A 24,361-nucleotide genomic window follows, 5' to 3' on the forward strand; every position below is an offset into this window, starting at 1 on the left:
CCTATGTCTGTACTTGACCACAGAGGCAGAGCATCATTCAACCTGCCAGCTGCCTATCTTGGGAGCTTTTCAAGGATGACAGACTCCACTTTCTCTGCAGCAAGACAGCTCATAACTTTTTTACAGTGTCTCCCTGTCCTCAGACTTCTATATATTCTTCTGTAATAGATAACTATACACTATCATTGCAATCTACACTACAGCTCAAAGGTTTGAAGTCAGTTTTCACCTGGTTTATAACCATGTGATCTGTCCACACAGCAGTGATGGTTACTAAAAATGGGCCCATGTATATGTGTGTAGACATTTCCTAATGCATCATGGGTGATTTAACATAAATGATTCATTAAACACACATCTGTGAAAACATTTCTGATCATTTTCATGTAATATTATGTTAAAAGTAAATGTAAATTATTAATTAAAAAGACGACAGTTTGAATCTGACCACAAACCTTTGAGCAGTAGTGTGTGTTGTATGCATGTGTCTGTCTGTATCTGATCAGGATTTTGTCATCAGTGTCAACAAAACGCTCCTTTTTTTAGCTTTTTCTGTCATCAAAATTGAGTTGGAGTGTTTTAACACTGATGGCAATCTCTCCCTAACAAGTCCACTTTATTGCGTGCTCATTTTCTCCTATTAGTGGTTCATAGGAGTCTAACTAATGAACTGTATGCATGTTTCCTAATCTGTCACACTTATCAGTGGCTCATGGTTGCTTAAGGCCTATGTCTGTACTTGACCACAGAGGCAGAGCATCATTCAACCTGCCAGCTGCCTATCTTGGGAGCTTTTCAAGGATGACAGACTCCACTTTCTCTGCAGCAAGACAGCTCATAACTTTTTTACAGTGTCTCCCTGTCCTCAGACTTCTATATATTCTTCTGTAATAGATAACTATACACTATCATTGCAATCTACACTACAGCTCAAACGTTTGAAGTCAGTTTTCAGCTGGTTTATAACCATGTGATCTGTCCACACAGCAGTGATGGTTACTAAAAATGGGCCCATGTATAAGTGTGTAGACATTTCCTAATGCATCATGGGTGATTTAACATAAATGATTCATTAAACACACATCTGTGAAAACATTTCTGATAAACTTTGCCTAATTTTATGTTATAGCAAATATAATTTTAAAATTAAGACAAGAATGTTTGAATCTGACCACAAACTTTTGAGCAGTAGTGTGTGTTGTATGCATGTGTCTGTCTGTATCTGATCAGGATTTTGTCATCAGTTTCAACAAAACGCTCATTTTTTAGCTGTTTCTATCATCAAAATTGAGTTGGAGTGTTTTAACTCTGATGGCAATCTCTCCCTAACAAGTCCACTTTATTGCGTGCTCATTTTCTCCTATTAGTGGCTCATACGTATATAATTAGGAAACATGCATTAAGTCAGTGGTCCTCAACCTTTTTTGTGCCACGGACCGGTTTATGCCCGACAATATTTTCACAGACCGGCCTTTAAGGTGTCGCGGATAAATACAACAAAATAAAACTAGTACCGGTACCGAAAAAAAGAAGATTTATTTATGACACACTTGAAAAGACCCAGGGACACTGAGTTAACGATAAAAACGATAACAAAATAACTCTGAATACCGATAAAAACACTGAAAACCATACATTTCACACCTGAGCCTCAACTCTCGCGGCCCGGCACCAAACGACTCACGGACCGGCACCGGTCCGAGGCCCGGGGGTTGGGGACCGCTGCATTAAGTGCACTAATTTCTCACACTTATCAGTGGCTCATGGTTGCTTAAGGCCTATGTCTGTACTTGACCACAGAGGCAGAGCATCATTCAACCTGCCAGCTGCCTATCTTGGGAGCTTTTCAAGGATGACAGACTCCACTTTCTCTGCAGCAAGACAGCTCATAACTTTTTTACAGTGTCTCCCTGTCCTCAGACTTCTATATATTCTTCTGTAATAGATAACTATACACTATCATTGCAATCTACACTACAGCTCAAACGTTTGAAGTCAATTTTCACCTGGTTTATAACCATGTGATCTGTCCACACAGCAGTGATGGTTACTAAAAATGGGCCCATGTATAAGTGTGTAGACATTTCCTAATGCATCATGGGTGATTTAACATAAATGATTCATTTAACACACATCTGTGAAAACATTTCTGATAAACTTTGCCTAATTTTATGTTATAGCAAATATAATTTTAAAATTAAGACAAGAATGTTTGAATCTGACCACAAACTTTTGAGCAGTAGTGTGTGTTGTATGCATGTGTCTGTCTGTATCTGATCAGGATTTTGTCATCAGTGTCAACAAAACGCTCATTTTTTAGCTGTTTCTGTCATCAAAATTGAGTTGGAGTGTTTTAACTCTGATGGCAATCTCTCCCTAACAAGTCCACTTTATTGCGTGCTCATTTTCTCCTATTAGTGGCTCATAGGAGTCTAACTAATGAACTGTATGCATGTTTCCTAATCTGCCACACTTATCAGTGGCTCATGGTTGCTTAAGGCCTATGTCTGTACTTGACCACAGAGGCAGAGCATCATTCAACCTCAATTCAAATATTATTCCTTAAAACTTGCATAGATCACCAATTATGAATGACGATTGATTAAATATTAACTGGTGTATGGATTGCAACAATAATAGCGAGTGTGTAGATTATATTACCTTTCCTCAGTTTATCACATTAAATCTCAGCTTACTAGTGACCCAGCATTTTTCTAAGTACAGAAGTGCTAAACAACATCATTTTTTCAAGTAATATAAAAATCATCTTTATATATTACCTTTTTAAACATCCCATTTTTCTTTCTAATGTCATTAAAACAATTTTGCACATTTGAATAACAGTAGTCAGACCTCCAGATCTTTTAAGCTTTCAGTTTTTTTCTCAGTGTCACACATGGATTAGTTTTCGTCTCTTTCAATAAGAAAGTCAAATCTTCAAACCCTAAAGCAATCTTTGTTTCTTTCAATCATTCCAATATTTTTCATCTTCTGTTATATAATTGCAGTTAACCAGGGCTTAGCTACTCTGATCTACAGGAATTTTGGGGGTGTGGATACCCATTTTCTTTTTTTCATAGGTGCGGAGCCTTTTTCTACAAAATTACGAATAAACTGCATTTTTTAAAATTACCTTTAACATAAATGTAGACTGACAAGTAACTCAACCGATCACACAGTGATCAGTAGAGAAGAAAGAAAATAACCCATTTCAAAATTTCTAGTTCAGATCAAACTTATTGTTCTGATTAAGGAAACAGTAAATCTGGCCACATTATTGTCCCGATCCTCCAATTTTCCCTTTCCAATGTGACTAAATTAAATTAAATTTTTTTTAAATAAAAGCAGTTGCACACCCAGATATTTCTTACAGTAAAAATCCTCCAACAACCTTTCAAAAGAAATTTTTTTGTCTTTCCTCAATTTTGAGACCAACTGAACCCACAAACCTGAAGCTGCAGACCCCAAACTAACCAAATTTAATGTTTCCTTAATCAGCACAGTAATTTTTAAGTCTTTATGTGTTATGTTTACTCACAGTTTTGATGCTTGCTTCTTCGACTTGACCCACGATTAGCCCTGCACCATCGCTCTGCTGTTTCCTCTCTCCTCATGCTTCTCCTTCATGCGTCCTGTCCTCAAATATAATCCAACCTGCCTCCTTGTTTCCTCCTTGACTTGTATTCGCAAAATTTCCAGTTAAATTAAGAGTAATCCAGAGAAGTTTCCCTGCTTCAAAAGCTCTTCCAGTTGCCTGTCTTCTTGTCCTCCTTCAAATGTGCAGTTTATATATTTGTATTTATTTGACTTCATATTGCCATGACAACATAACACAGAGCATCATGGTAGATTAAAGCAGGTGGTTCTGTCCGCTACAGAAATGCTGATAAACTCAATTTATTTGAGTTGTCTTAACTTAGAAAAACTAAGTAAGATGGAAGTTTTTCTTCTCAGTGTGGAAGGATGAAAGATGTGTTTTGAAAATGCCACGTCACTACCGTCCTCCTCCCTAGCACGGATCAGTCCGCATGTTCATGGTGCCAGCATTTTTTATGGAATATGTTGAGCAAACCTAGAAAAGCGTCAGCTCAAGGGATTATTGTTGTCATTGCTGTGGATCTTTACCTGATACACTGACTTGGTGAGTAAATGTTTACTCTTATTCAAACTGATTTTGTGGCTTCTCTTAGTTTAGAACCAGGTTTATAATCGTGCTAGCTAGTTAGTGTTAGCCTAGCGTTGCTGCTGCGGCTGGGCTCATGTTACTTAAAAATTAACACCACAGCCTTAAAAACCTTATATAAAAATATGTCTGTGAAATTTTCTGTTGATTGTTTGAAATAAAAAAGTGAGATAAGAGCCCAGACAAAATTCTTCGGGGGGGTGAAAACAATAAGCCAGGAGTTAGCTGTGCTTGCGGACTCTTATCAAGCCTTGACCTCCCGGTCAGCTATCGCGCTGGTGGGTAACAGAGCTCTCCGAAAACGTGGAAGCACTTTTGCAAATATGTGATATTTTGATAAATTAAGTAGATATTTGAGCATTACACAGCTACATTCTCCACTGAAAATATCTTAAAAGGTTATTTTGTGACCCAGAAAGGGTAATCTAGGGGAAAGGAGGATCGCATATGTCGGCCATGGTTGTCGGAGCCTGTGCGTACTTGTAAGCTCGCCAATGGCGGAGGAGCGCGGCTTATTGCTTTTTCTGGGTCACAAAATCAACTTTTAAGATATTTTCAGGCGAGAATGTAGCTGTCGAAAGTTCAAATATCTGCTCGATTTATCAAGACATCACATATTTGCAAAAATGCCCCGACGTTTTCTGAGATGTCCATTTTTTTCATGCTTTGTGGCACCTTGAACATCTGTGGCATCTATTAATGTCAAATCTAGCCTTTATTTAACAACATAAGCAAACTCTATGTTACAATGATTGCACAGCCATTAAGGATCAAATCGGTTTCTGAAAAATGTTCTGTTTTTTCTCCCTCTGCTTGCTTCTTACTGTCTTTGAGGCTCGGGACCAGCACTCCTGCTGTTGGACAGAAAGACATCAACTCAGTGGTAAGTATTTTGGTTTTCCAATATATTAGCAACTGTCAGTGACATTTATATTAATCAGGCTGAACTTTAGATCAGCCTGTTTTACTTATTGTTTTATTTGTTTTTTGGTTTGGGGAAGTTGTTTCTTTACTGATCTTTTCCTGTCTTCTGTTATTAGACTTGAGATATGACTGCACTAGGCTGTTGCTGGTGACTCCAGTTAATTCTACAAGACATGCTGTGTAAGTAAACAAACAACAACAGTTTGGTCTGCATTTCTTGAAAGATCACATCCCCCAAACTTAGTTTAGAGGGTCTACACTGAATATAGTGAAGTCTGCAAGTTTTCTAACAGCAAAATTTGTTTTGTGCCCAAATCATTTTGCACATCATTAGAATGAAAGTTATTGGCCATGTTTGCATAGCCCTTTTTAAAATGATGCTTTCATGACATTATTGTGTGTCGGGTGGGGGTCAGGGCTATCCAGACTGACAATTGGGACATTGAATGTCACCTCTCCAGTGGGGAGGGAGCCTGAGATTGTCCAAATTGGAGTCTGTTTTATACCAAATGCAGAAAAAAATGTTTTAAGAAAGCAATTAAGTTCATGTTCCAAAAAATATGATTGTTTGCTTGCAGGACACCAGGAGAGATGAGTCCTCCGTCACAGATGGTGTGGTCAGTGAAGATGGTCGCCTGCAGGTTCAAGCTCATTGCATCTCCAACCCACATCCACTGCCACTGTACTTAAGGGAAGTTAAAGACTTTCTTCTGCACCTACATTTGGATCACCACGATCCATGATAGTCATTCAGGCAGTAATGCCTGGAGTGGAAACAAGCCATCCTTAAAATATTACAACATTCCAGCTCATGTGTTGGAATGCAAAACAAATGTGTTGTTTAAATTAGAGACTACACTTGTGACAGAACAACACATATTTTTATTTTGATTATATAAGTAATGTAAGTACAAAACAAACTTGTGGTAGGCCTAAACTTATTTTCAGAATAATTACATCTGCGACCTTGTTTCATTGTAAGATTATAACAGTGATGGCAATATAATTGTTTGTTGTTCAGCAGAACAGTGTCCAGTATGTTGGCTGTTATACTTTGTTGTGTTTGAAAATAAAAGTTGGTCTGATTTTAACATCATGACAAAAAGTGTTGTTAATTATTTTTAATCATATTCAGGTTACCACAAATTGTTTTTTCATTTAGTTGAACTTGAAATGTTTGTCAGTAAGTAAACAATTAGCACTGTACAGTCAGAAATATCAAGTTATTCTTAATACTGCAGACTTGCACTGTATAAGTTGTCCTAACAGGCATCTTAAGTAAGCTTTACTTAGTTTTTTTTGAGGCAATGAGTTTCCTTAATTTTTTTGAGTTCTGGGAACTAACAAGGCTTTACAGTGTACTCAAAATGAGTAAGTTGCCCTAACTTGGTCAACTTACGTAAACTTGATCCAATTTTCTTGAGTTCTGGGAACAAATGAGCTTGTACAGAGTACTCAAAATAAATAAGTTGTCCTAATTTAGTCATTTTTAGCTAAGCTTTACTCAATTTTTTTGAGGCAACGAGTTTCCTCAATTATTTTGAGTTCTAACTAATTCGATTTTACAGTGTGTAAGAGCAGGAATTTAACTACAAACCCTCATAGTTCCCGTCAGTATCATTCATTCTGCTCTGCCTCAATGGTCACAGTGGCTAGTTTAAGTACGTTTGCCCCATAGAAATCCACTGATGTTCAGTGAGTCCCTTTGATACATGTTTAGACCTTCATAATTTTCAGGGTGCATGAGTGTTATATCTCCATCTCATCCTAAACATTTTACCAACATGTAAAAGGCATACGTCCACAAGATTTTGATTTTTTTAATTGAAACTTGTTTTATTCTGAATAAATGTGTGAGATGGCCCTCGGGCCTCTAAATCCACGTCCAGGTTTGGGTGACTACTTGGATTAGGGGAGTATTATTTAGAGCAATGTTTGTCACTTTGGTTAATTGCTAAACTCAGGCCGTTTTTGTTCAGTCTTTTTCTAACTGAACTTTCACATTTAACATGCTAACTGAAGCCTGTAGAGTCTGAGCTGTAGCTCTTTTATTTTCTGTATTGTACAGTCTGACTTAGGGGTGGATTTGCTGGGATTGGTGACTGTGTTGCATGTTTTGAATAATCTTCTTCAGAGTAGACTTTTGGTGTAAGCTGATAGTGAATGAAGAAAACTATAAAAAGCTGCTGTGGTTTTAATTTTCCAAGAGAGGTAATGCACATAATGCAGAGACGAGCGCACGGGGGATATCCAAATTCTAGGAAGGCAGCCTGCTGCTGTACACAGGCGGATTCTTCTCAGTCAGAGTTCTTAACAACTTGACTGTTTTCTCCAACCACACAAAGAGTGCTGTTTCCATTCTGGGAAGTCTACTCATTGGTGTAGGCAGCTCTTCAAATTATAAGTAGCTATATATGAGCAGCTATATTAGCTTTGACTTATCATGTGTTAAATATTATACTTTCCTGGTTTAAAATTTATGATGGCTCAAAATTCAAACCTTACAAATTAAAACCCTGAATCATCACCACCTGTGTGAACTACAAGGGTGCCATCCTTTTTCTTTTCAATCCATTAAGTACCACATTTTACACACTGAGCAAGAAAGGAAGTGAGCTCTTCATGGTGACCCCAGAAATTTTAATGTATCACTTTCTAGCATACTACTGACACTGCTCGACATCTTCTTTTCTTTTTTTTGCGTGTCCCGTTTGGTTCTTTTGCCATCAGAATTATTGTGGAAAGACAAAGAAAGATGCCCAACAGATTTACTTTACCAAATGGACCATCCCAGCCTTGCCTTAATGATCTATTTGATTCACCTTTGCTTTTATTGTTTATTTTGTTTTATTTTCACTTGCTAAACATGGGACAGATTTGACTGCGGGAAAGAAAACGGAGAAAGAAAGAGGGAAAGAAAAACAGCGGGGAAGAGGAACGTGATAAAGGACAAAAAAGAAAAACAAACAGACAAAAAAATACATATATCAATCACCTGGATCACCTGTCAGGAAAGAAAAAAGAGAAAACGAGCAAAAAAAAAAGAGAGCAATATAATAAATAACATCATCGCGATGATCTATGTGAATATAACAGTAAATACTAAATATTGAATATTATTGTGCAGCACGTAAGATCGACAGCACACAGTGTGCTTTGAGGTAGGAGCCAGAGTGACAGGGGGGGGTCACTGCTCGACATCTCACAGTACAGTATAAGAGTCCCGCCACAAGGAGACACAAAAGGCTTTCAAACCAACAGTTTCTGCTTCCAAAGTGGCGCCAGCCGTCACCACTGATCATCGTACTTATGTAACATAAACTGTGGATGCATGTTTAAGTTGATACATCACTTAAAGCCACCACTGTTCAGGCATCACATCTGTCCATTAGGTTTCCCTTTCATACTCAACATTTTTATCCCTGGGTACTAACTTTTTTGTTTTTGCTGACTGTTTATTTATTTGTTTGTTTGTCTAATGCTCTTGTTGCACTGCTAAATAGGCTGTAGCCAACATGATTTATAAAGGGATTATAAAATCTAAGAAATTACTGCATTATTTTACTCTTATTAAACTCACTTTCCTAAAAACTGATTGCAGCTTCTACTTTGTGATGTCAATGTTATGTCTCTAAATTATTTCATATCATTCATGGGAGATATGCTTGATAAATGATAAGTTAACAAGTCACTGCTACCAGCCTAATCAATTCATTGGGGCGACCTGCGTGTTGTGCTGCATTGTCTGATTTGGTCATAGTGTGTAAACACCTCTAGAGGCCACTGTTGTATAGCTGCTGCAAACTGAACGTGCCCGTACCAGAGGTTATACTTAAAATGGCAGCTGCCAGGAAGTCTCTTTGGACATTTGTGTTCGCCCTTTATGAAATAGATATGTTGTATTACAAGGTACTAATGCACCCTTGCATTGGTAAAATAAATTCTACTAGAATAGCTGATACTCCCTTACAGAAGATTTATTTTGACCTTTCTAAAGCCTTCTTTAAAATTTAGAAAATAAAATGAAAACAGGCATATCAAAAAAAGCCTACTAGAAATACTACTCTGCATTACATCCTAACACTTGGTTAAATCCTAATATGTAATTCTGGTTTAATAGTTTATTTCACTAAATGTGATTATGCACTGAAAAAGAACATGTTGGGTTTACTTAATTCAATAGTGGACACTGGTTGCACACAGATGTTTTGCTTTGGCAGGAGCTTAAACAACTGAGGTGAAGTTATTCATATTCAATAAACCTGTGCAATTTGTGTTGATAAAATATGATTGAAACAAAATATCCAATTTGAGCTCCTGGATATTTTAATTCTTCACAAATTTCACACTTTATTCCAACACTATTCAGTGACTTTTACCCAAATACTATTTGGTCACTGAAATACTATGTTATCTTCAAATGACATGTTGGTATTATATTCTAAATACACAATTTTCCAGTGAAGGCCTTACAACAGATTGTATTGTTCTCTTCCAAGATGGTTGCCAGCATCCACTAGTAACCTTTCAAAACAAAAACAGTAATTTCACTATAGTGACAGTAGGTGAATCAGCGGTCTGAAACACACGGCCCGGGGCCGACTTGCGTGAGGCCCACATCACCCCTACTTGCCACCCGTACTGTTGACGTGAGGAAATATTGTGCATTTTGGTCCTTGAAGTTAGTTTTTGTTACGGGGGATTTTGTTGTTGAGTGCAATGTGAAAATAACTTCTATAAAAAGCAAAAAATGATTTAATATGAAGGCAATATGAGCAGAGAGTAAAACCATGTTGAGGGATTGGCTGTGTTAGTTCAGTGAGAGTTATTTGTAAAGAAAACAATTTTCACTAGTAGACATAAATGTACACTTATGTCTGCATTTTTATTTTGTTAAATAAAACAAAAATTATAGCAAAGTGCTGCCACATGTCTGAGTGCCAATTCTTTTTTTATTCAATGAAAGGTTTTAGTTAATTAAGATTGAGGAAAAAGAATTTGCATTCACATTTGCAGTTTTGCCTTGTTATACAATATTTGAAAATTAAAACAAAACACTACATTTTCTGAAATATTAGTGAGTTTTTTCTTGTTTAAAGACAAACGTTTTTATACTACTTGAACACTAAAGTGACCCTCCAATGTGATGACAGTGCCAGCAGTGGCCCACAGCTCATTTAATGCTTTCTCCTAATTGGCTCATAATGGTCTCTCATATGTATGAACTATGTAGGCTATCTCTATTTTAAAATAATGGGTGGGCAATGAGAGCATCTCCTCGATGTGTACAACAGGACAACAGGGAATACAGAGAACTGACTGAGGACTTTGTCAACTGGTGCCAGCAGAACCACTTCCAGATCAACACTCCGAAAACCAAGGAGCAGGTAGTGGACTCCACCTACACCAGTGAACATCCAGAGAATGGGCATTAAGATAGCTGACTCATATAAGTGATCTGATTAATAAACGGATCTGGAGTAACAACAGAGTGTCCATCTACACAAAAGGATAAAGACGGTTGTATTTGCAACAGAGAAGTCTTTTGGAAGGGAGCAGGGAGAGCTCCTGAAGACCTCAGACGCTGTGGTGGTATTGTCCATGTTTTATGGTGTGGTCTGCTGGGGATAGGAAGAAACTGAACAGGTTCATCAAGAAAACTAGCTCTGTTCTGAGATGTCCTCTTGACCCAGTGGAGGTAGTTATCCCTGTCAGATAACAGCTCCCACCCCATACAGGTCACCCTTCAGTGACAGGCCGTGTTCCAAGTGGACATTTTGGAGGCCTTTCCCTCCAGCTGCTGTCAGACTGTACACTGCACAACAGCAATATTCACACACTGGGGTCTTTGCATATATCAGTGTGCAATACCTGTTAATACCTATTAACACCCAACCACTGCACTATGAAATGACCACGCCAAGCAAACAAACAATGTTTGGGTGCTGCAGATGGAAACGGACCATAGCTTCATGGTGAAATTCCTCACAAAGAGCAGAATCTACCTTGTCCTTTAAAGTTTTTATGGCCACCACTTGGGTCTGCTCACCAGGTACTGTGCCATATAGGTGGCCCTTGTACACCGTGCCAAACCGGTCCTCACCGAGCCCCTCCATAAATCGCACTGCTGACATGTTAATCTCACGCAGCTTCGCCTGCAGCCATGAAACAATAAATACATGTCACCAAAGACTCTGGCCACCAGAATTCAACAATACTTAAACAAATGTATGTAAATCACATTTACTGTGACCATATTTAATGTTACCTTGTTATTATTATTGCTACCTGTTGTTTTTGATGATTCAGGGGCGACAGCTCCGTGTCCTGGGAGGGTGAGCTGCTGAGCTGGGAACGAGGTGGTGTGTCATTTGAAGCCTTATGTTTATTGCGACACAAGCAAACCAGAAAGAAGAGGCAAGCGATAACCAATGGGATGGCAACTGCAGGTATTAAAATAAACAGGATCTCCTTCCTGGGGTTTTCTTGTGTTTCATTCTTCTTCTAATAGTAATCTGTATTATTACATCATATATAAGTATATGTATGTATGTAGATATATATAGATAGATGGCTATGGATATAAATAAATAGACTTACATATATAAGTACTTATCTATTTCTTAGTCTATATTTCTTCTATTTTTGCATAGCATTATTGCTGTTAGGTATGCTGTGTGTGTTCATTTGTTCCTGCCTTGTGTACTCTGCTGTAGTAACAATTTGAATTTCCCAACTCTGGGACTAACAAAGGTTTTCTTATCTGAAATGTATCTAAACCCAGCTGATATCTGGCTACATTTTCTGCTGAGCATCCAAATCACACTGAAGTTTACACACTGTATAATGCCTGATTTCTTGTAAATATTTAGCGATGGCCTTATGAAATATATTTTGATAAAATGTTTATCAGGCCACAGTGAACAATGGAAAATAAACAAAATTAAAACAAATAATTAAAAACACTGAAAAACACTCAAAAATATATTTTTTTAGAGATGTCTTAACCTGGTTATGCTGTACCATCCAGACGTGTATGTGCGCCGGACCCGCGTGATTTGAGACTTCCTGCCATCTTTAGCAGGTAATAAACTCCCGCCAAAGCAAAAAGTTGCTCTGAGTGAATTCAGTCGTTGTTAATGAGTAAATTTTTAGTGTTTTTATTTGGATTGTTTTCTGGTTGTTTGTTGCACACGGACATGTTCACAGACGTGTTTTCGTGAGCAACACTGTTCATACTCCGAGACCGTAGCGGGAAACTGTTGGTTGCCTAGCAGCAGTTAACGAAAAGACCGGAAGTGACTGTGCTTCAACTAGAAAACTTTTGCGTTTATCCTCTTTTTCCCGAGTATCAGACAAACTCGTTTAGCAGCGTGCTTTACCTTTGAGTTAGCTGAACTTCTGGTGGTTTGTTGGTGGATTTAAGGAGGTTAAATGGATGAAAAAAAGTTATCTTTCAGCTAGCTCTTGTTGCGCAGATACAGCAATGCATGATGGGAAATTCTCCCGGTATTTGTAAAGCTAAATAACCTTATGGGGCTCTGTTGGAAACTGCTTCATGTGTATATATAAATAGTGTGTAGTCCCAGCTTCCTACAGGCTGTGTTTGTGTTGATTTTGAGATTGTGAGCACCGTGAGTGTGCAGGGTTTGTGTGTGAAAGACTGCCCCATACGTGAGCTAAAGAATTCATACTTACCTGGTAGGAGAGATACCATGATCACGAAGGTGGTTCTCTCAGGCCGAGGCTCAGCCATTGCACTCTGGCTTTGCTGACAGCCTGCGAATTCCCCAAATGTGGGAATCTCGACTACATAATTTCTGGTAGTGGGGACTGCGTTCGCGCTCTCCCCTCATCATATGTTGAAAGAAAAATGAGTGGGAATGTTTGCGCTTATTTTCAATGATGACGTCATGCAATCTTCTGGCTTCCTAACTACAGTTTTATCAGTGAGGCCAGGGTAAGCAGGAGAGGATGCTGTCTTATTTAAAAAAGTCTGTGCAGCATTTGGGAGGCCTGTAAACATTAACAAACACAACTTTGGATGGGGCCTTCAGCTGTAAAGCCACATATTCAAAAGACTGAAAACTTCCAGAAGACAGCTGCTTACATTGAAATGATTCATTAATGACCTCAGTGAACTGCTGTCTGTGATCTGTGTTGATTTTGACTGTGTAATTATTGCTGGGGATTTTAACATTCATGTGGACAACCCTCAGGACAAAGGGACTAAAGACCTGAGTAACACTCTGGGCAACTTTGGGCTGACTCAGCATGTAACAGAGGCCACACATAATAGAGGACACACTCTTGACCTACTGATCTCCAAGCCTGAGCATTTCAAACATTGCTGTGTCTGATGTGGGCTTATCTGATCATTACTGTGTTTTCTTTGAAAGTAAAATCTCAGCCCACACAAATATATCAACAGCAGTGATCACAAAACGGTGTATAACTGAAGACAGTAGTGAGATCTTTAACCAGGTCTTCCCATTAACACCTGACCTGTCCAAAGGTTCAGTCAATGAGCTCGTCAATAGCTTTAATGCAAAACTGTTAAATGTAATGGATACTATTGCCCCCATTAAGGTGAAGGTTATCTCTGGAAGGAAAAAGTCTCCATGGAGAAACTCCACACTAGTGAAAAATGAAAAAAGAGAGTGTAGGAAAGCTGAGCGCAGATGGAGAAAAACAAACCTCCAGGTTCACTATGACATCTATAAAGAGAAACTTCACAATTATAATTTACAACTGAGGAGTGCAAGAAGGTCCTACTTCTCTGACATCATCACTAAAAACAGCCATAATGCTCGGGTCTTATTTTCTACAGTTGACAGGCTAACAAACCCTCCTGTGCCAGTGGCAGCTGAACTTCATTCAACCATGGCCTGCAATGACTTTGCCAAATTCTTCACAGACAAAATCCAAAAGATTAGACAAGCAGTTGGTACATCAACAGCAGATCCAGGATATGTACTGTGTCCACTGAAAAACTGTTTAAACACCATCAAAGAGTTTCACCCGATTAACAGCAAAGACCTGGAGGACATCTTAGGTCAACTGAACTCCTCCTCTTGCTGTTTAGATGTCCTGCCAACAAGTTTTTTCAAAAAGGTCTCAAAGACTTTAGAGTCAGACCTGTTACAGATCGTCAACTTTTCTTTATTATCAGGTGTGTTTCCAGAATCACTAAAAACTGCTGTAATCAAACCTATACTGAAAAAGGACAATCTTGACAAGACACAAATGAAAAACTACAGGCCGATCTCAAATCTCCCATTTTTAAGTAAGATCATTGAAAAAGCAGTTTCTCAACAGCTCAATTACTTCTTAAAACAGAATAACTGCTACGATGCCTTCCAGTCAGGTTTTAGACAGAACCACAGCACTGAAACCGCTCTGACCAAAGTGTTTAATGACATATGTCTGAATACAGACAGTGGAAAAATGTCAGTCCTAGTTTTACTGGATCTCAGTGCAGCATTTGATACAGTTGACCACAACATATTACTCAAATGACGGGAGAACTGGACAGGTCTTTCAGGAACTGTACTAAACTGGTTCAAAACATACTTAGAAAACAGGAAATACTTTGTATCAATAGGTAACTTCACATCTGAGCAGACAAGTATCACATGTGGAGTTCCCCAAGGTTCCATCTTGGGACCCCCTCTGTTTAACATTTACATGCTCCCACTGGCACAGATTATAAAGAACAACAAAATAAACTACCACAGCTATGCAGATGACACACAAATATATATCACAATGTCACCAGGAGACCGAGGCCCTGTACAGGCTCTTGGTAAATGCATTGAGGAAATTAATGACTGGTTGTGCCACAATTTTCTCCAACTAAACAAAAACAAAACTGAGGTAATAGTCTTTGGCGCCAAAGAAAAACGATTACAGGTCACCAGAGAACTTCAATCTATACATCTAAAAACCACAAACCAGGCGAGAAATTTGGGTGTAGTGATGGATGCAGACCTAAACTTAGAAAAACACATTAAGACAATAACAAAGTCAGCTTACTATCACCTCAAGAATATATCAAGGATAAAAGATCTGATGTCTCAACAGGACCTGGAAAAACTAGTCCATGCATTCATCTTTAGTAGGCTTGATTACTGTAACAGCATCTTTACAGGTCTACCTAAAAAATCAGTCAGACAACTACAGCTCATTCAGAACTCTGTTGCTCGAGTCCTCACTAAGACCAAAAAAGTGGACCACATCAGTCCAGCTCTGAGGTCTTTACACTGGCTGCCTGTCCGTCAGAGGATAGACTTTAAAGTTCTGATGCTGGCCTATAAAGCTCTGAATGGTTTAGGACCAAAATACATCAGTGACCTCCTGACCCAGTATGAACCTTCCAGATCCCTCAGGTCATCTGGATCCGGTCTTTTATCAGTTCCTAGAGTCAGAACCAGACACGGAGAAGCTGCATTCAGCTTTTATGCTCCTTATATCTGGAACAAACTCCCAGAAAGCCTCAGATCAGCTGAAACACTCAGTTTATTTAAATCCAGGTTGAAGACTCATCTATTCTCAGCTGCATTTGAATAAAGCACCAAATCCACACTTTTAAGCTTAAATTTCAAAACTTACATTAACTACTGATCTTATCTATTTCTGATTTTATCTGTTTTGATTTTATATACTGTTTTGTTTGTTTGTTAATTAGTTAAGCTTAAATTTCAAAACTTACATTAACTACTGATTTTATCTACTGTTCTGATTTTATCTGTTTTGATTTTACATACTGCTTTGTTTGTTTGTTTGTTTGTTAAGTGGGTTAGAGCTCTGGGTAGCTCCCCAGCTGGGTCTAGACTGGGTCTAGAGAGTATTTTAAATTCAGGGAATTTAAAATAGAAAGTAGCTCGTCCACAGAAGGACTGGTAGCTCCCCTTACGATAAGGGTTCAGATCGCGCGAACAGGTGTGAAATGTGTGTGTTTAGTTAGTTTGTTTGTTTGCTTGTTTTAATCAATTTTAAATCATACTTTTTATTTGTTTTTGTTTCTAATGTCTCTGTAAAGCACTTTGAATCACCTTGTTGTTGAATTGTGCTATACAAATAAATTTGCCTTGCCTTGCCTTTGTTCAAAATCACTACCCTTTCAGCTTGTTCGTGGCCACCAACAGATTAGGTCTGTTATTTTCATGTTTATTTTGCCATTTTATCTGCATAAAGCTTTTAAGTAACTTCAGTTCTTTTCATAAATATAAAATAATTATTACTTTTTACATTTTTAACCCTTTAAACACCAGTTTGTTTGTCCACTGCGACTAGCTGGAAGACAACCTCAAATCTTGCAATTTTATATAATTGAGTTGCTACTGAAATTTCTTGTATTATTAATAGTAGAGTATGGGTCATGTAATTGATTCACATCAACATTGATTATAATGCATTGTTATTTTTGTGCAGAGAGAGCAAAAACATGAAAACTCCCTCTCAGCTTGTTCGTGGCCAAAAATGGCCACCCCTTGTTTACAACTACAAAATGCTATAAAATTCATATATATTAAGAAAAATTTCCACTTTTTTTTACTTGATTTTTTAGATTAGCATCAGTGCTGTTCATGAAAATCAAAATTTCATTCAAATTCAGAATTCTAACCCTTTAAATACCAGTTAGATCACATAATCCTAGGAACTCATAAATGGAAAAAATCACAAAACCCCAATTTTTTTCCAAATAAAACATGCAAACTGAATTATTTTCTAACCATGATGGAGGTTAGATGCATAGCAATAAGTAAAAGTATCAATGAGTTTTATGTATCTTTGTTTTTTTTGGTGCAGTAACAGAAAAACAAAAAAACTCCCTCTCAGCTTGTTCGTGGCCAAAAATGGCCACCCCTGTTTACGTTTACAAAATACTATAAAATTAATATATATTAAAACATTTTTCTACTTTCATTGACTTGACATTTCACACCTGAGCCTCAACTCTCGTGGCCCGGTACCAAAGGACTCACGGACCGGGGGTTGGGGACCGCTGATCCAGATGAAGACGTGAGCCAAAGATCCTTTAAGTTTCATCTGATGAACTTACCTTTTCCTACATATGAAAAATGATGTGGTGTGAAGTAAATCGGGTTTGTATATATGTAGCCTCAGATGAGCATGAAATTTCATTTTTGACCTGCTTAATAGCAGTCTCAAATATTAAAGTCTTGGTGTTACAAAATCAATTGACATGTGCAGCAGCTGAAATATGACACCAAAGGCCACTCTTAATACAGACAGAAGTCGGGTAGTCAAAAATCTCTTATTCTGCTTTTTGTATTCTGAACTTCTTGAGTGGACAGCCAACAATCCTACAAATAGACTAGAGGATGTGCCTGAAATGTTTGTTAAAACAAATAACTGGACCTTACTTGTTAAGCTCAATGTTCTGACTGTCACATGGAGACTTTCAGGTTGTTTTACGTTTACTATCACAAATGAATGTTTTTTTCCCCTAATGAATATACATTTTAGGTCTAAAGTGTCTAAAATCTGCAGTTTTGGAATTTTTCATGTGGATAACAAAATTAAAAAACAGAAAAAAAACACTCCAAAAAAAAACAAGTGATACATGTCACGAAGGACTGACATAATTTGATTCATAAGACTTTATTTGATATTCACACACACCATATTAACGGTTTCAGATAGTTCATCAGCCATATTGATCAGTCTAAGGCAGGTGGTTTTGTATGCTGAATAAAAATCCTGTCGACAAACGTCAAATGTTACGTACGGTTCAAAATGACTCCCGTACAAGAACGTAGTAAGGTCTACTATTGACCAGTAAGAAACCACCACACTCACACTGCAATGGGGTCCACAAGATTTAGTTTTCTTCGTCCAAGTCAGACTACAGGCTGAGGACACAACTCCGGCCTGGAATCCAAGGCCCAAAGCCATGAACTTCTTCTTTTTGCATGTTGTTGTAAGTTAAAATCCTAATAAAACATCTAATTATTTATTTACCTGCTGACTGCAAAACAGCCACCACACCTCCGGCTGTCACTTCTCCTCCATTAGAAGCTGCAGCAGACGACATCATGCCTGCAGCGCAGGAGCCTGCAGCTATTCCAGCTGAATTGAAACCTGCAACTCCCAGAAGAGCAGGAGCAGTGACTACAGCACCTACTGCAGGAAGACAAGACATGTATCAGACATGGATCAGGCTTTGATTCAAATTAGTTAAAGATAAATAAACTGCTTACTTGCTCCTGCAGCAGTACACACAGCTGTCACTATAACACAACATAAGAACACACATTAACATCTAACTGGGCCATAGCTCAGCACACAGCTGATCAAGGATTTAGATCAAGTAACTGAGCTACAGAGAAGACGGGGAGGCTCTACGCTACGATGGAGTTTTAGAGCCACAAGAAAAAAGTTGTTGATATGGACATTACTGTTCCACAACAAACTGCTATAATTACTGTTTCTGCTACAAAATTCCTTATTTAGATGAGTTAGTGAAACAAATTGATCAGCCATTGTGTGATACAACATTCAACTTCTTTATTACACGAGGATGTAACCATCGATAACCTTGCATCTGTCCATTAGATCGTGGCTCAAGAGTTGGCAGTTTGTCTTGTAATTGGAAGGTTGCCGGTTCAAGCCACGGCTCGGACAGTCTTGGTCGTTGTGTCCTTGGGCAAGACACTTCACCTACCGCCTACTAGTAGAGGCCAGAGGGCCCGATGGCGTGATATGGCAGCCTCGCTTCTGTCGGCCTGCCTCAGGGCAGCTGTGGCTACAACTGTAGCTTGCCTCCACTAGTGTGTGAATGTGAGAGTGAATGAATAGTGGAATTGTAAAGCGCTTTGAGGGTCTTGAAAAGCGCTATATAAATGCAATCCATTATTATTATTACCAGCCCTTTTTTGGTACAACCTAATACTTATCACCACACTGCGTTTATGAGCTAAAACCAGGGAGTTTTAGCTCATGAGCTAAAACTCCTGTGAAAAGCATTTTAAAGTTGTGTTCTGGTTATTTTAGCTCATGTTTCCTTCTTGCTAAAACCAATTCTGAAGTACGGTTTCACCAACTCAGATGATATACAGTAGCAACCATGGCAGCTTGCCTTGAGACAGCTGTAATCTCCACATTTTGACTTTATTCTCAAAATGATCGATAATACCTTTCTTAACTTTGCCCTAATACTACATCGTATTATCCTGACTGCAGCACAGTTACATGTAATTGTTTCAGGAAGAAACACTTGGTTACTGATCATCAGGATGCTTCACAATGAATACATGTATTGATATGTATTTATGAGTTTTAGAGACAAAAATAAATAAATAAGCAAATAGGTTTGTTAAATGCCCGGCTGTGATGGCTAAGGCTGTCACTGAAACACAAGAAAGAAAATAAAAGATCTCACCACAGCTCAGTCTGGAATAATTAAGACATTATCTGTAATGCTAGAATCATCAACTCATATAATGTAGAGATGATCTGAAAAAGGCAGCTGTACTCACACTGTATATACATAACACTATTTATACCAATTCCATGTGCAATACTCAACTGTATATACATAACACTATTTATTACATATTACTTACGTCTTGTATATTGTACATTTTATATATATATATGTTTTTCCTCATGTTAATACTGTCCATATGTACATAGCGCTGCAGAACTGTACCCCCCCCCCCCCCCCCAGCATGTTTACACTGAGTATGAGATGCTCTGTACAACTGTATAGTGACAATAAAGGCATTCTATTCTATTCTATTCTATTCTATTCTATTCTATAGACCCATTGTTCCACTCAGGATGAGGAACCTAAGATTGGACTGTGTCTTAAACAGAAGTGAGCATCAGCTGTTATTTCCTGGATAATGAAACTGAATGGGCGTCACTGGGTCTGTGAAGTAAATAAACTTCCTTTAGTCATCATAGAACAAGTGATTGTGAGGCTGGATCTCAGGAGGTTTGACATAGTTATTTATTTTATTTATTTTATGTTTTTTATTATGTATTTCACACATGTGTTATTTCAAGGATTGTTCTTTCTATTTTAATCCTTATGTTAAATCAACTGCTTAAAATAAACACAAACAAAAAGGAGGTTATGATACGGAGCGTGTTTGAATGTTATTTGGGTCACTGAAAATGTGTCTGCATTATGTGTGTCCATTCTTTGGGGTGTGGTATGCAACAGAAGAAAGACCGCAGGTACCAATTAGTGTAGAATTTCCTCACATACTTGAGTCATACCTTGATTCTGGTTTAATCTTGTTAAGAAAAATAGTGAGAAACAGAAATGGAAATAAAATGGGTGAGTATAAAAGGCTTATCACAGCAGACACAAGAGCAGAAGGTGAGAGGAGTTATAAAAACAACCAACGTTTGAGAAGCCCTGGACAGGAGATCCTATGAAATGGCAGCACTGGAGATCATGACAAGACACACGTTCAGGAAAGTTTATTACACTGCATTTAATCCCAGTCATTTTCAGAGAGAGATTAAAGGTTGAAGACTGATTTATAACAAGTCCCCACACAAAAATAGATAAAGCACTAAAAGTGCCTCACTGACGAGCAAGAAGTGCAATAAATAACTGAGAAGTGATACATGCTGTATGGGCGTCGCACATATGACGAGTTAGGAGTGAGAACGTGTTGATCTGCAGGGAAGCAGGAGACTGTTGTTATAGAGTGGATTGAGGATTTTTATTCTTTATTTCTATTTTTCAAGACTTTGTGAATTGTCTTTTTTTAAAATAACTTGGCTTACCCTTTTTGGTTTTGTTAATATTGGCAATAGTGTGAAGTACTATTGTTGGGTTAGAATATATTTATTATATAGGTCATCCAGTTAAGGTAAATGTCATGTTTTGAATTGTTAGAATCTGATGAGCATTATTTTATTTTCTTTTTTGTTGTTTTGTTTTTCTGTTTTCCCCCTGAGAGATTACCACCTTAACGTGGTCAGGCGGTGTGATGGCTGCAGTTACAGCCACACAGTGGTAATATCAGTGTAGAGGCTTACACACAACACTGCATTCACATTGGTCTTTCTTTAAATATAAGGTTTAATTTACAGGATAATAAATAACTGGTTTTGGTCTCAGTTAGGTTTTTGTGTGCTTTACCCCTTTTTGTGATTTTTGTGGGCTGATCAGCCACTATTTAAGTTTCCCCCGTTGTCTTCTTTAGTGAGGTCAGTTTGTTTGAGGTATCAGTATTGGTTGTTGTTAACTTTGAGTAGAGTTCTGTTATTTTGACCTCTTTTATGGGCACATATGATTTTTTTTTTTTGTATAATTTAACCAACTATGTTGTTGGGTTAAATAAATAAAAAAATGGGGGGGGGGGGGGCTGTACTGTGGTGGCCCTGAGAGGCCAAACGCAAACCATCAAAAAGGAAAGTTATGAGTTTAATGTTAAAATACGAGAGCGTTTCTCTCGTATCTGTCCTGATACTGCTATTTCATCTGCTATCAACAATAACCATACACTATTATTGCAATCTATACTACAGCTCAAAAGTCTGTAGAGAATTAAAAATGTCTTATTTTCTGACAACAGTAAAAATCGTTTAGAAGTTTTACTAAATTAATCAGAAGCGTAAAGAAATATAAATAATTAACGGTAACATTTATCATAAATCACAAATGAGATTTAGTGGAATATCTCCTTAGTGTTGTTGAGACTCTCCAATTCTTTTTGTCTCGGTAGAGATCACGCAGAGATGTTTCCAAATTTCACACAATCCTTTTATTACCCATTTTCCTTACAGATGCATCTGGAGATCAGCACACTGCATCCTGTGCAGTCCTACTCTAAAGGCTGATCTGAAGAGTTTCACACAACAGCTACAGTTATAGTCTCTGGTCTCCAATTTCTACAGTAAATCCCCCACAATGGAAAAACACTGGTAAAGTGGCCTGGGGTGCTGACACCCTGACCCCCATCTCCTTTTAAGGTAATGTACATTGGCAATTGTCTGCCCCTCACCCTCAGTAAATCTTGCTACTGTCCTGTGTTTGGGGTTAATTGCCCCACTTCCCTGCACCCCAGTTCTTTGTTCCCATCCCAGGACTATTTTCTATTTTCTAATCTTAAATCCTATAAACAACAAAATCATACTACGACACACACTAATAAACTACATTCACTATGACCTCAATACCTATTACACAGTCCATTATTTCTACAGTGTACTGTTATGAAAACAACAGAATGATGATGAGACACTGTGGTAAAGTCTTACAGGTATATTTGCAGATAGTTATCAATACAGGATAAACACTGTGGGCTCCAGGAGACGGGGCAGAGGTAGGGAAGGTTGTCTGGAGGCACACTCAGACACTGTCACAGAAGGTCATGGAGATCCGTAACACTGAAACGTCTGCACAGAAACAAAGAGTGAGCAACCCATCTTGCCTCAATGATTACCGCCCAGTAGCACTCACCCCCATCATCACTAAGTGCTTAGAGCGACTGGTCCTAGCACACTTCAAATCCTGTCTCCCCCCCACCCTGGACCCCCACCAATTCGCATACCGCCGGAACAGGAGCACAGAGGATGCAGTCTCCATCGCAATGCACTCTGTCCTCTCACACCTGGACAACAACAACACCTACGCCAGAATGCTGTTTATAGACTTCAGTTCAGCATTCAATACAATCCACCCCTCACAACTCATCAGGAAACTGACAGACCTGGGTATCAGTTCCCTCATCTGCAAATGGTTACTGGACTTCCTGACCAACTGCCCCCAACATGTCCGGCTGGATAACCGCTGCTCATCTACCATCACAATGAACACCGGTGTACCACAAGGCTGTGTGATGAGCCCTTTCCTCTACTCCCTCTTCACCCACGACTGCAGACCTGCTGATGGTTCCAACACCATCATTAAGTTTGCAGATGACACCACGGTGATTGGCCTCATCAGTGACAACGATGAGGCCGCCTACAGGGAGGAGGTGGATCGTCTGGCTGAGTGGTGCGACAGAAACAACCTGCTGCTTAACACCGAGAAGACCAAGGAGCTCATCGTGGACTACAGGAGGAATGCTGACCCACATCCACCCATCCACATTAAGGGGACGGCTGTGGAGCGTGTGAGCAGCTTCAAGTTCCTGGGAGTCCACATCTCCGAGGATCTCACCTGGACGACCAACTGCTCCAAGCTGGTCAAGAAGGCTCACCAGCGCCTCTTCTTCTTGAGGACTCTGAGGAAGAACCACCTGTCCTCAGACATCCTGGTGAACTTCTATCGCTGCACCATCGAGAGCATCCTGACCAACTGTATAACAGTCTGGTACGGGAACTGCTCTGCCTCGGACCGGAAGGCGTTGCAGAGGGTCGTGAAAACTGCCCAGCGCATCGCCGGAGCACCACTTCCTGCCATAAAAGACATCTACAGGAAGCGGTGTCTGAAAAGGGCTGGGAAAATCATCAAAGACCCCAGTCACCCATCACATGGACTCTTCACCCTCCTGCCCTCTGGGAGGCGCCACAGGAGCCTCCGGACTAAGACCACCAGGTACCGGAACAGCTTCTTCCCCACAGCTGTCAGACTCCTGAACTCTGCCTCCTGACATCTGACCCACGTTAAACTCATGGACTGAACATACACACACCCACAATGGACAACTGTACCCTCAAACACAATAATAACATGGACTGAACCACCACTCACAACCACTAGCACTTTATACAGCCTCTGTAGAAACTATCTACACCCTCACTTATCTTAACTGCACTACTGTATAGCTCTGTGTAAATAATCATTCTGTACATTCGATAATTTTTAATCCTACAACTGTTTACAACTTGCATAGTTCCCATTTCTGTATAGCTGTATATCCCAGATTCTGTAAAGTTATTTATTTCATATTCTGTATAGTTTTTCATATTTATATCCTGTTCATATCCTGTACATAGCTTGTACTCACTACAGCCTGTACATACTTATAGTTATAGAATATTCACAACATACTTCATACCGTGTACATTATAACATACCATAATAGACCCATTTCTGTAATATACTCACATATCTATATTATTGCTAATATATATTGTAATATATCTATATCACTAAAGCACTTCTGGATGGATGCAAACTGCATTTCGTTGCCCTGTACCTGTGCATGTGCAATGACAATAAAGTTGAATTCTATTCTATTCTATTCTATTCTATTCTATTCTATTCAATTCAAAGGCAAGAACTGATGGAAAATGTGACATGACTGTGGCATAATA

General features: G+C 38.7%; 1 long non-coding RNA gene and 1 other non-coding gene across 2 annotated transcripts; both read left to right on the top strand.

Moving 5' to 3' along the window:
- The first annotated feature begins 3,839 nt into the window (after nucleotides 1-3,839).
- LOC147326482 (uncharacterized) lies at nucleotides 3,840-6,193 on the top strand. Its single transcript, XR_015130611.1, has 4 exons — nucleotides 3,840-4,141; nucleotides 5,018-5,066; nucleotides 5,224-5,287; nucleotides 5,686-6,193. It is a non-coding gene; the product is annotated as an uncharacterized LOC147326482 (long non-coding RNA).
- A 6,604-nt stretch (nucleotides 6,194-12,797) lies between these two features.
- Nucleotides 12,798-12,961, top strand: LOC147326483 (U1 spliceosomal RNA). The gene has a single exon (XR_015130657.1). It is a non-coding gene; the product is annotated as a U1 spliceosomal RNA (small nuclear RNA).
- Nucleotides 12,962-24,361: the final 11,400 nt, after the last annotated feature.

This window comes from Aulonocara sp. 'chitande type north' Nkhata Bay, linkage group LG7 (assembly GCF_057382095.1).
Source record: "Aulonocara sp. 'chitande type north' Nkhata Bay isolate Kocher_YH1m ecotype deep benthic linkage group LG7, A_spYH_male_GT1.1, whole genome shotgun sequence".
Classification (NCBI taxonomy): Eukaryota; Metazoa; Chordata; class Actinopteri; order Cichliformes; family Cichlidae; genus Aulonocara; species Aulonocara sp. 'chitande type north' Nkhata Bay.